General features: G+C 37.2%; 1 long non-coding RNA gene across 1 annotated transcript in view; it reads right to left on the bottom strand.

Moving 5' to 3' along the window:
- LOC108445401 overlaps positions 1 to 17,534 on the bottom strand; it is a 163,860-nt gene that overhangs the window by 35,675 nt on the left and 110,651 nt on the right. Inside the window, exons 4-8 of the long non-coding RNA XR_001860243.1 lie at positions 15,271 to 15,403; positions 11,261 to 11,362; positions 10,150 to 10,252; positions 6,654 to 6,833; positions 901 to 1,033 (exon numbers count right to left, since the gene is read on the bottom strand). This is a non-coding gene — a long non-coding RNA (uncharacterized LOC108445401). The remainder of the gene's footprint in view (positions 1 to 900; positions 1,034 to 6,653; positions 6,834 to 10,149; positions 10,253 to 11,260; positions 11,363 to 15,270; positions 15,404 to 17,534) is intronic.

The following is a 17,534-nucleotide window of genomic DNA, read 5'->3' as shown; positions in this document are numbered from 1 at the left end:
CAGCAGGAAAAGAGAAAAACTGGACCTCAAGCAGAACTACATCACAGACAAGTGGAATTTGAGATCCTATGCAATGATCCTGCTGGGAAGTTTTGGGGTTTACTGGGGGAAGGATAAGGTTTGGTTTTTGGGGTTTTTTAACTAAGAAGAGAAAGAATATGATACGTGATAAGGTTTTAAAGAAGTAACGCTGGAGTCTTAAAATTATGAATCTTTAGAAAATTATTTGTAAAAGAAGTTTTATTTTGATCCTCTATATATGTACACTAAAGTTCCTGAGTCAGATTCAGCCAGTGTCTTAAGAATTTGAGGGAGGCATACTGCTTTTTATTTGCATTTAAGGAATATAAGCTTACATTTATCTAAGTAGATCCTGGATATTCCTCATCACTGCTACAGGAGTTAAAGTTTTAACTATCTAAATCTAGTGTTTGACATCAGTGACGCAAATGATCCCTACTACAGCATGCAAGCTTAGGGTAAGAGGCCTAAACTACTTCTTTTCCTCATGACCTACATTAGGATTGCTTTTATTTCTAGGCCAGAATGAAAAGTTCAGCTGAAAAAAACTGTTTCCTGGTGTGCAGAGGGCTTAGTAGCCTTTCTACCCACAAGCTGTTGCTTTCCTCCAGCCTTCCACAGTACAGATTGTGGCACAAATGCTCCAACCTGCCTGTGAAGTTACAGCAGTCAGAGCCATACACTTATTGTACTGACAAAAAAATCACCAGAGCATTACCTCTTTCAACGCAATCCGTAACTGGTGCTAAGTTGTCCAACAGTCCTTACAACTACATGCTGAAGAGTGGCTCAAATGTGAATTTCCCTTCTCCTGCTGCAATAGCCATGAAGTAAGCTCTAGATCCAGAAAGAAAGGCTACTGCAATTGTTCAAACTCACCTAGACCTTTGGAATGGTGATCCCAAGCTCTTGCTCTGACACAGCGTCTGTGAAACACTCACTCCTTTCATCTCTATGCATTATTTCTCATCTAAACAAAAGTGGGTAACAAATCTTCCATGCCTCTGCTGACCTGGGGAGAAGTACAAGAATCATTCTAAATGTGGACTTGATAAGCACCTAAAATCAACAGAAGCAAAGCTGGGGTCTGAAACTGCTTAAGTCAGAAAACACATAAGGGATTGTAGCACAGACATAATATGCTGAAACAGCATTTTAGGTACTGTTTGCATTTAAGTGGGTTGAGGAACGACATATCTGACTTTTCTCACTGTTATCCATCATTTAAATATAAGCTTTAAAATGACTAGTCTTATTATAGACCTTTGTATATTTTACAAATAATTTGGGTAAGAAAATCCCTTTGCAAGTAAAACAGCTCATTCTAAAGTTACTTTCTCAAAAAACCTAGAGCTGCTGTATTTTCCTGATCACAGGAAAGCTAATACAGAAGAGGTCATGGCATATAAAAATACAACTGCAAACATGACAGCACAAAATTTCTGGAATCGATTTTACAGGGGTGATTTGAACCCCTGCAGATTTGCACATTCTCCTTCAGATTTCTTCAGTATTGGTCACTTCTGTAACCTATTGGATGGTATTATGGCAGCACTGTTTTGTTCAGAGCACAACTCTTCTGTCTCATTAGAATAGCAGAGACAAAGCTGCTTCAAAATGACTGCACTGCATTGACATTTTGAAGCACCTCTACTAGTTCATTAGCAGTACAGAAAATGCTGTTGAAATCACACAAAACTGCATCTGGACAAGATCAGTTTCAAAACTAACTCATTCTACTCATAAATCACAACAAAATAATCTAGTTATTGCAAAGTTAGTGTTGTCAGCACTCAACTAGCAGAACATCTAACACCATGATTGCTACCACACTTCACCGAAAACCTACAAAAGAAGGAAAAAAAGCTGCTAAATATTTTTCAATACTGTGTTTAATAATTTTAGGCTTGTCTGTGTTTTTTAATGCTTTCTTTGCCAAACTTTGCATTCAAAAGTAAGGCTCCATCCTCTGACAATGAGGTCCCTTGTTTGGAGGCAACAGCTTCCAAAATCTTTTGTCCTTATAAGACCGGTACGTAGTGAGAAATCATCACTGAAATCAAAATGGAGCTAGACCAAAGTGACTAGAAAGAGGCTTTGCATGCAGAATGTTTCTTAAAAGAGGAAAAAGAAATCTTTCTCATTTTTACTGATCAAGGAAAACAATGAAAAGAAGCAAAACAATAATATTCCAAAATGGTTCAAAATTTGTCTCATGACTTACAGAAAAGTGACATCCATACGAGTAGGGCACAAAAGATCCAAAACAGACCTAGTTCCATGGTAAGTAGAGTGGTCTAGTGAAGAGAAAAATCAGGCCCAGGAAAGGCAAGGAAGTTACTTCCAGATTGTTTTCAGAGCCTAAATTTAGCCAGCCAGGTTTGAAAGCATTGGCATGTGCATAATGAAAACTCTTGTCCTGTGTTTGAACATGGGGTGTCTCACTGTGTGTTTCAAACAGTATTTTTAAGGGTTTCTCAATACATTATTAATTGCAACAAACAACCACAAAGAAATAAAATAAATGAAAGTAAAAAATAAGCCAGCTGTAAACACCTGCAACCTCTTGTTCTCCTTAATCATTTAATTCCATACACCTATATTGAAATTTCACACTATGCCTTAGCAGGGCATTGTCACAGCAAAACACTAGAATGCTGATATTGTGCTAGGTCAAGAGTTAAGTAAGTTCATTCCACCCCTGCTATTTTGTGTTTTAAAGCAGTCCTTAGTCTAGGCAGACTCTCTCTGTTATTATTACTTCTTGAATGATAAGAGCTGGGATTGACCTTCAAAAGAGATTTAAATGGCCTTATCCGAAAAACAGTCTGTGAACATCTATAAACTAATGTGCTGCCTTTACACTTCCTTTCTCAGAGAGGAGGTGTAAAGGCAGCACATCAAAGTCAGCAAGGAACTTACAATAATGGATTTCAAAGTCAAAAATCTAATGCAAATCTAAGTATTTGCTTATAGACTCTTTGAAGTCTTGACAGATCAAGTTTAGAAGTATTTTCTTAGATGGTATCTACATAATCTAATAGAGATGATTTCAGGAACTGAGTAGATGTTTCCAGTAGATGTTTTGATTAGGGAACACCATTTTTCAATAACATTAATAAAGAATACATTTTTGTTTAATTTCATTTAAGTTTATGGCACAATACTGAGAGGTTATAAATTATATTCTGCATCTGTGGAAACATTTTTATCTTAGGAGGAGAAACTGACAGATGCACAGGATAAAGGAGTTCCATCTCTGCTACGCTTATATAATATAATTGACTTTGTTAAAGGACATTTAGGTGTTGTTTGATTTACATCCTATGTCAGTTTAATGCATCAACCACGTAAGGTTCCACTTGTTTAAATATTTCATTTTAAAAGGTGCAGTAAGCTCATAACTTCACCAACATCCACTCTTCCCTGACTAAAATGGATTCTACAGTTTAATCTATTGCACTAGAAGTAAATGAAGACTTCACTCTTCCCCTTGAGAGAGGAGCTGAGGCTGTCATTACTTATTACCATAAAAGTTGAAGGAGGTGCTAGAAAAAGTGTGACAGTAATTATATGGTGTTTTTCCTTTTGAAAAAACAAAATGTGTAAAATTAAATTTGAAACATAAAAATAAATTTTTTTAAAAAGTAATGCTTGTGTTTCTTATTGAAACCATTCTTTATTGTTACTTCTGATGTCAGAATTTTTCTTTTAAGTAAAAAAAAAAAAAAGAAAGTAGGTGCAGTAAGCTCATAACTTCACCAACATCCACTCTTCCCTGACTAAAATGGATTCTACAGTTTAATCTATTGCACTAGAAGTAAATGAAGACTTCACTCTTCCCCTTGAGAGAGGAGCTGAGGCTGTCATTACTTATTACCATAAAAGTTGAAGGAGGTGCTAGAAAAAGTGTGACAGTAATTATATGGTGTTTTTCCTTTTGAAAAAACAAAATGTGTAAAATTAAATTTGAAACATAAAAATAATTTTTTTTAAAAAGTAATGCTTGTGTTTCTTATTGAAACCATTCTTTATTGTTACTTCTGATGTCAGAATTTTTCTTTTAAGTAAAAAAAAAAAAAAGAAAGTGTTTGGGTTTTTTCCAGGTTCAGTTTGATTTAAGTTTATTTATTGACATATTATCAGAACAATACTTTTCAAATTAGATATACTTACAGCTGCTGGAATTATTTAAAGTGTGTTTTTCGACCTAGCCTGTACCAGAGAAGTTTTCCCGGTCCTAATATGCCAGAAAAAAAGCTGCTAGTGTGTGGACAGTTCAATATCCAGATGGAAATTATTTGTTGCTTGTATATTTTTATTTTGTGAGAGCTTTTGCTAGCAAGATTAAAAATAAACAACAATCTTAGCCAGCCTAACTTTACAAGAAATCATTTGCATAAGCTGAACTTGTTTATATGTTTTCTCTCTAAGATTTTAGAGGATTTCTGACACCCACCCCACCCCAAAACACATGAGGATATCTACTATAAATTACAAATCAGCCCTAAGTAATACTGGGCGTTTTAAAACAAACTTTGCAGCCTTAACTCTCAAATATTTTTAGAAAGAGCCAATATCTCACCCAACTTCTGAACATGGGCAAATTGAGGGTCTGAGACTGTATGTGGTGTATAAAATAATATAGAGACTCCACAGAAAAGAAAGAGAAAATCTGGAGATCCACTTTGTCTCTTGGTAGAATTTTCTTCAGTCTACAGATGGGTAAAACTACATAAGACACAGGACTCTGCAAATTCATCTGCTCAGTCTCATGAATGCAAGCTATCAGACAACACAGTGATGCTGTCTTTCTTTTTTTCTTTTACATGGAATTTTTCTTACATACTCAGGAAAAATAGGGCAAGGAAATGGGATTTTAGTCTTTTGCATGTCACACAGTTATAATTACTTAAAATCAGCAAAGGTTGGAAAGTGTAAAGTGCCAAATACTATCAGATGTGGTCTTGAACAGAAATATCTGCTATAAACTATATATACCCACGGAGCCTGACTGCTTCCCATAACAAAACATACAGAGCAAGACTGTAAAACTGAAGAGATGTTAAAATCTGATTTTTTTTTCAGACAGGTCATTATTCAGTCTAAGGTATTAAACTACTTAAACAAGCAGACAAGCTACTTTTCCTCCCTAAATTTCAAAATTATCTTGACTAAACTCCAACCACAAGGAGAGAATATACTTTGTTCATTACACTGCCTGCTCCTTTGAGAGCAGAATATTCCAAACCAGAATATATACAAATATACTTTCCCTCTTTCTTCTCTAGCAGATGTTTATAAGACAGCAACAGATTGAAACAGAGATTTTTACCTTTCACTCTCTGGATGACCTGAATAAACTATTTCACATCTCCCTTCTCTAATTTTCTGTCTTACAAATAGAAATGATGACACCGGATTCTGCAACTCTGTGACTCACAGATGTTTGTCCATGTGAGTTGGTATTATTTAATTTTCTTTCTTGGTACCTTGTTTGGTTTTTTTTTCCATTGGCACTGATTTCCAACTGTTTGATGACTTCTGTATCAGGTTACATGAATGCCAACCTACACAGAGTGCACTAGCGAGACAGTGCTCCCTTCCCAGGAGCTCACAGATATGCAAAGGCTCACAGCCACCCCCATCTCTCCCTGGCGATCCAGGGAAACTGCAGGGTTAGGCCAGTGCCTTGAGTGGAGCCACATTCACCCTTACTGTGGGGCTGAGGGATTTAAAACACCACGTCATGTTTGGTACTGTTGCCCTAGAGTACTTGTTTTTCTTTAATGAATTCATCCTTTTGAGCTATTTTGGGGGAAAAGAACCTTTCTTCTTCATGCTTGTGTTTGTTTTACTTTTGAGGTGTGATCAAAGTAAGTCCTGGCCGTGTAATCACTTAATGCATTTTGGCTGCAGTTTCAGCCTTCTTTGAAATTTATCCCTTTTCTCTTGCCTGTGACAGCCAAACTTTACCTCCAGGTAGTAAAGGAGGCTTACAAACTCTTTTATATATCACATCTGCTTTCAGCCCATTAATCACCCAGATTGTAGACAGTTTCTTCCTTCTCCTGTAGAGTATGATTTTGTCTAGACTAGGAATTAAAGAGTGAATTTTAGCATGGTCCAGCTAACACGTTTAAATGTGGACCAGGCTCTGTATCCTTTAACTCATGTTCAGCCAGGCAAGTTAAACACTTAGGAAGACATTATGCTTCAACATGACAAGTTTAACACATGCCAAAATATGATCTCCCTTGTTTAAATTACAGGTAAAATCTTGGCCCTTACAAAGTCAGCGTAAGTTTACTATTGATTTCAAATTACCCAGAATTTCCCACATAAATTTAAGCATACTTCTTTAAGAAGTATTGTGTAAAGAATTTATTTTAAAAATCAGAAGGTATTAATTAGTGTATAAATTAATGTATAATTACTTGAGTAAGAGCAACTACTTACTACAGCTGTGATATAGGAGCTGAGAGTTACACTGTGATTCCGTGTCTTTAGGGACCCAACTCCTCTGCCGTTGTGGCCCAGCTGCACAGTGATACTGAACCACAGCTTCTCTCCGTGGAAGTTCAATTTAACCAGCCCATCAAGCATAATTTTATAAATAGCAGTCAATTTACCTTTTCAGGAGGTCTACCAGTTTTATTGTCCTTACATTTCTGGCTGCCAGTTTCCTGCTTTCTCCAAAGAATTCCATTCAGCTGGGATAGAAGTCTTCCTCTCCATCATAAGTAGTCCTGCTGTCAGAGGTTTCTCCACAGCCTCCATGTTCCATGTCCATGTTCTAACCCAGCATTCAACTGTCATGAGTAGTGAAACAGTGATTTGTAATGCTGTGCTCTCACTCAGGATGCTGAAACCTCCAGCAGAAGAAAGCTGATTTGGGGAGGGAAGGTTCTTTGTGTTTTTCAAATCAATTAGTTCTTGGGCACACAAAGCAGAAGTACCACTTAGTTTATTCACCAGAGATTTGACAGAGACATAGAAAAATTTAGCAGTAAATGAAGGACCAAGGAAATAGGAAGAAAACTTTGATGGAGGAGATGGCCAGGTTTTTGTATATGGTGGCTTTTTCACCAGGAGCACACAAAGCCCTTGATCAGATTGCAGACAGGGACAGTGAATTAGCATGGAGATGTTCCTGGAGCCTGAACTTTCAAAACTGAGTTACAGATGATGAAGAACTGCCTCCTGCCAGCCTTCACCTCATAACAGAGAAAAGTCCAGCATTGCCTCTATTCTCTGATTCTGGAAGAAAGCATTTTGTTTTAAAGTATCCATTTGATTAATAAGTTTTGTATAAATGATTAATAAGCCATCAAGGTCTTTAATATCATTTTACCTTGGGTTTTGTTTACTCTCTATTTGCCTTCTAAAAAATGTTTATGCAACATTATGAGGCAATGCATATTTATCAAAGACTGCAGGTTAATGGAGGATGATCAGGAAAGCAGAGAGAAAACATGATTTGCCTATTAAGTTGAATTAGGAGAATTTGGAGGCAAAATGCATGGTAACTGTTATTCAGTGTCTGCCAAAACTTAAATCATCATCTTATATCAATGCAATGCCTCCCCTCCCAGAGTACATTGCAAGCTATGATAGAATCATTTCACACTACCTTCAAAACTCACCTACCTCTTGAGAAGTATCTTGTATCTATGCAGCAGTCTCACACAATATTTTTGGCTATTAAAATGAGCTCGAACACAGAGTGAAACATCAGACTGAACAATGTAAGGCAGAGTACTGCTAGCCAGCTGGAACATTGTGTACATGTATTTTTTTTAAAAAATTACATTGTTCTTAATGCCCCACAAATGGACAAGCTGTGAACAGAGGGGACATAACGAAAGTCAGTACAGAAAAGCCACACTGCAAGCTCACAAACGCACTCCCCTGCCGGGCACTTTACAATTTCAAATTTATCTCACAGGTCCTGTGGCAAAGCTAGGTACAGATGCACCAGCAGCAACCAGGAATAGGTTATATGGATGGTATTCCTTGCCAAGTGGGAGCTGCAGTCTCTCTTTTTAGGTTTTTTTTTTTTTTTAATTTAGCACATATAATGAATTTCACAGAAGGTAATATCTGCTCTTCAGATAACAGGTCTGCACTGAAAAAAGTAACAATAAAACTATGTTAATGTGACCTTGAAGCTACAAAGCTTTAGTCTGAGGCATACCAGACTCTCAAGCAGTGTCCATCCTTTTATAAATTCAGCTTGATGATAAGTTAATGAAATCATAGTCTTTCCATATAAGACTGATCCACTACATCAACACAGACAACATGCATACTTTCTGATTACCTCTCATTGCTGTAACAATATATCTCAGAAGGAACTTTCCTATAGTTTACATATGCCTGTCAAATCATCATAGTCTAACAGCTCCAGGAATCCTAAGATCAATCTCCAAGATTGTGCTAAAACTCTATAGTGACTTGACCCTGAACTTTGGCACAAGCCTGCCCTTTCCTGCTCTGTTCCTTCTCACCCACCCAGAACACATGCATCAAATTAACAAGGAATGGAACATTTCATTAGTTTCGTTCACTTCTGTGGCTTAGCAAATTTTATGTATGCTGCTGGACTGGGAGGATCAAGTTTTACCATATTCTGCAGTCTCAGTCTATATGAAAGCATAATTGTTCTATTCATTCTCATGGAAGTAAGACTGACGTACCATAAGCACTCAGAAGATTTCAAGGGAGTGTTTGTTTACAGGACAAATGGGTCCCTAAAGTTTTGCTCTTAAAGCATATAGCCTTTGGGCATGTTTCAGCATCATGATTGGTGCTCATAACAGGAACGTTCAGCTAGTGTGCTCCCATATGAAGTGCAGAATCCAGTTTGAGATTAAAGGAAACCAGGTACAGTTCATGAAAAGAAAGTCTGACATGCTCAGCACACAGTTTACCTTCACATTAATACAAGTAGGAAGCAAGCAGTTTGTGTGTTAGGTTATGGTCTGGAACTTACAGGGCAATTGCAACAAAGGCAATGGCTTATTGTAGACAAAAAAAGCTGATAGGAGTCACGACCTCAGCTACAGTCCTTTGTTTACAGACTGAAAATGAAGACTGCAGACAGAGATGAGAGATTTCAATGTCATCTGGAGTTGTTTTGGATTTATTATGGAGTAAAACAACTCAGAAACCCATTCCACTGAACCTATTTGTGAAACAAGTTTGCGGACAACAGAAGAGGATAACTAAATATATTCAGACTGAATTGAAGTCTTTCTTTTATAGGACAAAGATCAGTGTATCATCAAATAAATTTATTTTTTCTTACCAAAAAATGTATCATATTTGGTTAAAATTGTATCATTTTATTCTCTGCCCATTTCCACTGAGAGGGTGCTCAGAATTCTTTTTTCCAGAAATACAACAGCCAAAAGCTCAAGCATGTTAAGAAACCGCACAACTGGAACACACTAACAAAAATACACCTTTTTTATTGGGTTTGACCTACCTTAAGTTTTAAATCAAACTAAAGCAATCAAATTTTTAAAGTCTGATCACCTGAGAAATAAGGATATTAAATATGATTAAATGTGATTGCATTTGAGTGTAAGGACTGTTCTTCCATTACTGCTTTGATTAAAAAAAGCAATCTGAGCTGTGAGGTAGAAAAGTTAAATGCAGCAAGAGAAAAAGAAAATGGCTTGAAGTTTGTTTCCTTTCTTTTTCAAAATATATTACTTCTTGTGTGAGAAAATAGCATGATTTTAAGTATGTGCTTTTGCAAAACCAAAAGCACATTGGCAAAATTTCTGTAACATAATATTCCTTCATGCTTTTTAATTATAGAAAATATGAAGACAAAAAAAGAAAGAATAAAAAGTTGTTCTTATGGGACTTCTGAGAACAAAAATAGGAGACACATTTTGAAATGAAAAGTGGACTGGAAACCTTAGTTCTTAAGCTGGAATTTAATTGGTGCAATATTGGACTTTAAAGAGTAATAAAGTTTGTGTCCTCAGGTTATGAGAAGAAAATTACCCATAACAATTTTTTGGATTATAATATCTTAGCTGCCTCACAAGTCTATCTTCTTCTGATATTATCATCATTACTCCTCTGATAATTTTCTGTGTTTCATACTCTTACCTCCAAGCATTTGGATGGTGCTGAGAACCCCAGTGAACTTTTCAGATATGAGGTGGAGATCAGCCACTGATCAAAATTAACTTGAACTGCAGAGTCTTCAGAGCTGTTTTCAGAAAAGCAAAATGTGTCGCTCCTCAGAGATGAGATAAATAGCAAAACCAGCACAGATCACTCTCACCTCTTAATTGAAAAGTTGGCTGCTGATCAGGAGCTGGCAGTGACCAACTCAAGCCATCAGGATGCCAATATATGTTTTGACCTTATTTCTCCACCTCAGAACAGATCAATCACAAATTAATGTTATATTAGTGAAAGCAAGGACTTTTATTGAAGAGAGAAATCTATAAAAAAAATCATCCAATGAAATAGTGAAAAACAAGCTAGAGAGAAAACTAACCTAGACTGGCAGTGGAACTGTGTTTACTCAGTACAAGTAAAATAATCTGGAGTCTTAATTGCATCTAAACACAGTAACACAAAAAATCTTTGAAACATGACAACTGGTATATGAAAGGTTCATTTTCTTTTTTGTTTGGTTTTTTTTTTTAATGCAGCAGAAGTTGCAATCACTTTTCTGGCTGAAATATCTATTCTAGTTTGCCACAAAGTATTATCTAAACAGGAACTCTTTATATTGTCAGTGTTCCAAACCATTGAATGCAAGAAAAAAAATCTCAAAAGGATTCTGGTTTTATAATGAAATGGCACATTAGGATGAGTCTGAGTAGGAAACTTCTTTTTTTAAAGATGTTTGAATAGGTAAAATTGTGGGGACCACACAACTGAAACATTAGCCTCTGCATTTCTCATCCCTTATTCTTCTCTCATTTTAAAAGTGTTAAATGCAAATACTGAACACAGTAGTGTAACATCACAAAGTGATTCCTGGATGTGGCCCTCAAGTGGGTGCACACACCTGAATTCTCACCATTGGTGTATCAATCCTTCCCAATGCACATGTAGTGCCTGTCTGCACCTGTACATGAGGGAATCAACCCTGAAAACGGGACTGACACCAAGAAAATATATTGGTGTGGTCTAAAGACTAATTTTCAAGCATGGAGCAAGTACCTCAAAAGTGCTTATGCAGTTAAGAATTGGATTTACATACCTGAAAGGCTTTAGGGCCAGACTTCCAAACTAAACATTTGTGGATCAGGTAAACTACTCATGGGACGGGTGAGTCTCTCCAAGCTTGACAGTTGTGTTTTACCTTGGTAAGAAATACAAGGAAGCTAAAGATAACCCCTCTCTACTCATTCACACACATGTGCACATACTTGCAGTTCCTACCTTAAACTGAAAAGATACCTAGGCAGGGAAAACAGACAAAAAGAGACATACAAAACTGTAATTTACAGCAGGGATACTGAGGGCACTGATGAGCCTGATAAGCTCTGGTGATTTATGGCAAGTATCAAAGAGGTTATTTTTCCCACCTGCCTACCATCCTTACCATGGAAAATATCTGTTCTTTAGCTATTGCCTCTGTTTTAAGGACACACACAGACTGGGAACTATGGTATTTGCAAAATAGGCGCAATAACCCTTCAGCTTTCTTCTCTATGACATTGGTGACTTCAGTCCCCCCAACAAGTACCACCAGAGCTCATGAGTCATAGTATCAAGACACAGAAAGAATTTGCTGAAGAATCACCTGCTGAGCTCATCAGTGCAGAAGTACAGCAAGACAATATCTTGCAGAACTAAAAATATAAGATTAGTTTTCTAATTCTAAGTCCAGGACCCATTTAAAATGCACATTTTCTGTTACAAGAATGAGAATGATGTATGATGATACCTCCAGAGACACAGATATGAGAGAGGCATGAAATTTATACAAGTTTCATTCTTAGAATGAAGACTAAACCTTTCCAAAATGGAGGGGAAAAAAACCAACAATCAACCACCCCCCAAGAAAAAAAAACAAGAAACAACATAAAAACAAGGCACTCCAGGACACTGAAACAGATGGAGCGTGCCAGCATTTGCTTCAGCAAGGGAAAAAAAAAAGAGTTTATAATGGAGGCGCTGAAACAAGTTTAATTATAGAAACATGAATGACATCCCTATAATAAAGTAAACCAACAAGTCAAATGAATGTCCTTGCCCTTTATTACAGAGCTGTGGTCATTTCCTCTCTGATATGAAAGCTATGGAAGCTTGCCTCCCTGTTACTGGTTCTTCTTACACTATCCTGAGGTTTAGAAAAAATGCAAAGCTCAGAGGCACAACACTCTTGTAAAACTGAAGAGCATTTATTTCTCATTTTTAAGCCTTGGTTTGCTAGGACAGCCTCACAAGATATATTATATTAATTCTAAATTTCAGTGCCATTATGCTAACATTTCACATGAAGCAAAAAGTGCTTCCTCACATATCAGTATGAAAATGTGAAAGATACCCTGGCTTAATGCTACTTTAAGAGATCAGAATTCATCTTTCAACATGTGTATCACTCTCTCAGTAGCATAACAGAGTAAAATTATATTATTGTTCTGTGCCCAGGGAAATAAAAAAGGCATCTCTTTTTTAGGATATAGAGTAAATTCTGATTGCATCTTATGATTTAGTTAGAGCATGATGCAAAATCTGATGAAATCAATTGGATCCTGTGCATTGATTTCAAAGGGTTTTCAAACCTGCACTGTGGTGGGAAGACATTTGTGAATTGTTTGCTCTTTTTTATCAAACATTAAATCACTTAAGAATCTTACAGATTTTATAAACCTCTACTTGGTTTCAAGGAATTTACGTTGTTGTAAATCTCTCCACAATTTACTCAATAAACTGGATAGATGTGATCCAAGTCAGAAAAGTATGTATGCTCATATTTATAACTCAAACCAAATATCCTTTTACTCTATTATCTGTTTTGCCACTTCTTTAATATAACAAAAATATTTCTGTTTCAGGTGAAACATTTGAGAAACACCTCTTCCAAATAACATGCCAAGCTTCCAAACCCCACGTCCATCACAAAGCATGGTCACTAAACGTGCATTTGTGCAGTAACTGGAAAGTGCCATTTAGGATCAGAGCTCCTTTGGGTCTCTAAGAGCAAAAAGTCTTACCTTCAGATGCTCACAGCCTCAGAAAATGGTGACTCACAAATAATTAAAGCAAGGCAGAGGTTTTGGGCTAAAATGAGAGGAGTTGGATAGCGGCAAACAGAAAGACAAGTTGCTCCAGAGGAGTCCAAGCAGCTCATAGAACAGCCCTGGCTCCTAGAAGAGTCCTGGCTCCATGCAGTGGCAGCACCCCTATGCCAATAATGTTTCTGAGGGGACAGATGTGGTCCCTATCTCATTTCTGGTAACATCCTACCTAAAGCTTTGCCCTTTAGTCCACCTTGAACATTCCTCCATGGGCCAAAAATAATATGACCCTTAGCAGAACTATTTCTTCCTGATTAAGGCTGTAACACAAATGGACCAAAGCCAGGAAATTTAAAATTAAGCTGACACTTTGTCCTTTAATTCTAGCTGCTAAAGAGAAGAAGAAGAAAAAAGAAAATCAGCTTCACAGAACAGGTTCTCGAGCCTTAAGTTTTAATGAAGTTTTGGTGTCCTGTTTTTTATGGCTTATGTCCCAAGCCTATCATTATTCAGTGGGTTGATTTTTTTTTTCTTTAATATTATATTTTTTGCATTTAACTTCCTCACTTTTTAAAGTAAAAAGAAGAGAGGAAGAAGTCTTTAATGGCAAGTTCTCCAATGCATATTAATTATCTAAGAGACCAGAATGACTGCTTTGGTTAAATATGTACTTACAAATCTTTTCATATGTACATTATTTACTAATAGACTAGAACTGTTCTAAAGGCATCCATTTCTGTCTGAGAAGGTGTAGTGGTTTGGTCCAAAATACTCAGAAGGTAAATATATCTTTAAAGTTTTTAATTAAGTGACATTATTTGAGAAAGAGCAACTCTTCTGACAGAAGCCCCCAGTGTGTAGTTCTGATTTCCCTGCTCAAAGAACTCACCCAGAGACACTGGGAATTCGTCCCTTTAGGTAAAATTTACACTGCTCAAGAGTCACAAAAAATGTTTTACAAAAGGCATCCCTACTTCACAAATATTTAGGAGAGAATCTCCTTTTCTCATCTGCCACAAAAGATCTATGCCTTCAGGTTTATGACTTTCATTCAGCACTGCAACTCCTACTGGTTTCAGTTCTTAGATCAGCTGTCAACTTATAATATATACACTTTATACTCCTCAAGTTCTGCTCTGAATAGTGCCTGACCAGGACAGAAAAAAAAATCTGACTCCAGTCAGTTGTAATATGAGTGGAGAATGTTTGCAATCCAGAACTCAAATTGATCATTTGGTTTATGTCATTCCTCCATCTTGTAATCTTCCAGTTTTTGGGGTTCAAACTTTGCATTAAGAACTTGTAGATTTGTTGGTGATGTTCAAAAGTATAGGCATTGCTTCTCACTGCTTGTTTTGTTTAATCCATGTGCCTTCCATGAAAGCATATAAAACCAGGGGACAAAACCATGGCATTAAGCATTAAAAAATAATAATAATCCTTTTAGTCTAGAGAAAAAGTTTTGAATTTTCACTCAAAAGTTTGCTAGTGAGTCAAATTCTACATAAACCTCTTCTGGACTTATTTCCACATTCAAACTGCAAACTACTAGAGGCTTTTGCATAACTTCAGATTTTGTTGTGAAGAGCTTACGCAGCTCTAATCTGCACATGAAACTCAGACTGACATCAACAGCTGGTTTATGCAGGGATCAAGGGCACAATATGCAGTCAAGATCCCCTCTGCAGATAACCCAAAAGCAGAGCTTTGACCTTATAGCTCAGCAGAAAAAGCTTGATGCCAGTTGAAATACTGGTGATCTGAAAATATTCACATTCAAACCTCAAACAAATGTTTGAAACATAGAATAAAACAAAAATTCTTGCTTGGAGTTTATATCCATTTTACTTCTTTGTGCTATCATGAAATTTTATATTTTTTATGGAGACCTGTTTAAGAGACATCATTTGTGAATTTAGAACAGACTCTCAACCTGCTTTCCATCTTCATGCTAGTGATTTCAGCCAGCAAATAATTGTGGCTACTCATTCTGTGTCTGCAGTTTTGGGAACAAGTGGGATACCTTTGTCCATGACTGCCCTGAAGCAACAGCAACATATCCGAAACGGCAGGATCCGAAAGGCATTCTGAAGCATAACTTCACTTTACAGTGTCCACTTCCAGAAAGGGTGATTCTCTGGTTTAAGGCCTAAACACTGGAGAGAAGAAGAAGTTCTTTTAGACTAATATGCTTTGTTCAGTCTCATTTTCTTGTGTTGGAAACTTAGATAATACTTGTATGAACTTCTAAAGTTGTGCTGTTGAAATACTGTGTTTTGCCTGACAGAACATGCAGCCCATTTCCCAGAAATACAGTGTCTTGTCTGCCCTTAGAAAATAGGGACCAACTGATGAGTTAAACTGTCAGCCCCAGCCAAAATCCAAGATTCAATCGCACCTTTCCTTTGGTGAAGGCAGGAATGAGGGCCCGAGCTTAGTGATTTCTCACAGATAGTCTCTACAATAAACTGAAAGTTACATAGAAGAGGGGATCAAGGTGGGCCCAGACTGGGAAAAACTGTTATCTGCAAATGAACTTCACTGCAGGTTCTCTTTCAAACTAACCAGGCCCTGATGATGTACAAAGCAGAAGTGCTTCAGGGTTTTATTCACCAAAAACTTCGGGAGATAACTTTGTTAACACTTTTATTTTAGGGAAAATATAGTTTGCAATAAGGGAACAGTCCAAACAGATTTAAAATAATCAGTGTCCTGTGCTTTTAAAGAAAGAACAAAAAACCTGCTAAGAATTTGCATTAATTATGAATTAGGCCTTCTTGTGAAGGATTGTCACTACAAATTGGTCACTGTGGTGTCAGATTAGACTATACAGCATGATGGCTTGAGTACAACCCATTGCACCCTTTCTATTATTTTTAGAAATATTCTTCCTGAGTCAAAATCATATTTATGAAAAGTCAAAAGGCTTTTTAGTGAGAGAGAAAGAAGTTCTCTGCTTCAGAAAAGAAAAAAATATGTGAAATTATTATTAACATTCGTTTCCATTTAGTATTTTGCACCATAATGGTTTCTTGACCAAAATAATTACATGTGGCAATGTGAACCAAAGGCTTAATATCTATTATACAACTTAAATGCAAATTAGAATCTGAATCTTTGTTTGCTTTAATGCAAAAGACCGCATAGGATATGGAAGGTTATTTAGAACTGACCACAAGTATTGTCATGTCTATATGCAAGGAGCAGATTTAAGGTTGTTTAACAAGGCTGAATAATGTTTGTTGTATTTTTTCAGCTGGGTTTCTAGGGTGGTTTTGTTTTTATTCTCAGCTGTTAAATCGTAACATTCCCCTAATTATTTCTGTCATAGTTACAAACTTCCTATCAGCATTTTACTGGAATTTTTAGAATAGACGATTTCAGTGTATTAAAATATTGTCACAGGATTATGATCCTCCGTTAACAGATAAATTTACAGAGTAGAATCATAGAATGGTTTGGAAGGGATCTGAAAGATCATCTAGTTCCAATCCCACTGCTGTGGCCAGGGAACCTTCCACTGGACCAGGTTACTCAGAGCCCCATCCCTGGCCTTGAACACTTCCAGGGATGAGATGTTCACAACCTCTATGGGCAACCTGTTCCAACTGCCTCGCCACCCTCAAAGTAAAGAATTTCATCTTAATATTGAATCTAAACCTACCCTCCTTTACATTAAGGCCATTCCCCCTTGTCCTATTTTCACTACATGCCCTTGTAAAAAGTGTCTCTCCAGCCCTCTAGCAGCCCCCTTTAGGTACTGGAAGGTGCTGTAAGGTCTCATCAGAGCCTTCTCTGTTACAGTGGGGATAATGCAATACGTATATCAATCAATGAGGCCCGTGGAAAAGAAATAGATATGGACCGATTCTTGATAGATGTTTCAGAGATGTTTATTTCTTCAGCCGCATGGCCGGGGCTCTGCCGAGGAACTGAGGCAATCACGGGACCCGAGGGTCCTTCTGCCCGCGCAGGGGAACACAAAACAACCCATGGGGAACGAGGCTGAGCAGGGGCAGGGAAACCCCGTGTCTGTGCCCTCAGGGCCCCTCTCCCAGGACCCCATGGCGGGGGGGGAGGGCCACAACATCTCAGCCGTTTATTTTTAACAAAAAGAGATTTAGAACTTAACATTGAAAGCAACTGGATAAACATGAGATAACAAGGACAGTTTCAAAACAAAACAAGCCACCCTCCTGAGTCTTTAAATGCTCAAACAGATTCTCTGGAACATCTTAAGGCTGACAGAAGGGAGACAGGACTCTCTGGGCATGCTTTGTGGGGAAA

The sequence above is a fragment of the Corvus brachyrhynchos genome, unplaced genomic scaffold (genome assembly GCF_000691975.1).
Source record: "Corvus brachyrhynchos isolate BGI_N302 unplaced genomic scaffold, ASM69197v1 scaffold1, whole genome shotgun sequence".
Lineage (NCBI taxonomy): Eukaryota > Metazoa > Chordata > Aves > Passeriformes > Corvidae > Corvus > Corvus brachyrhynchos.
Note: the sequence above shows the minus strand (reverse complement) of the source record. Positions and strands in the feature narration are given on the sequence as shown.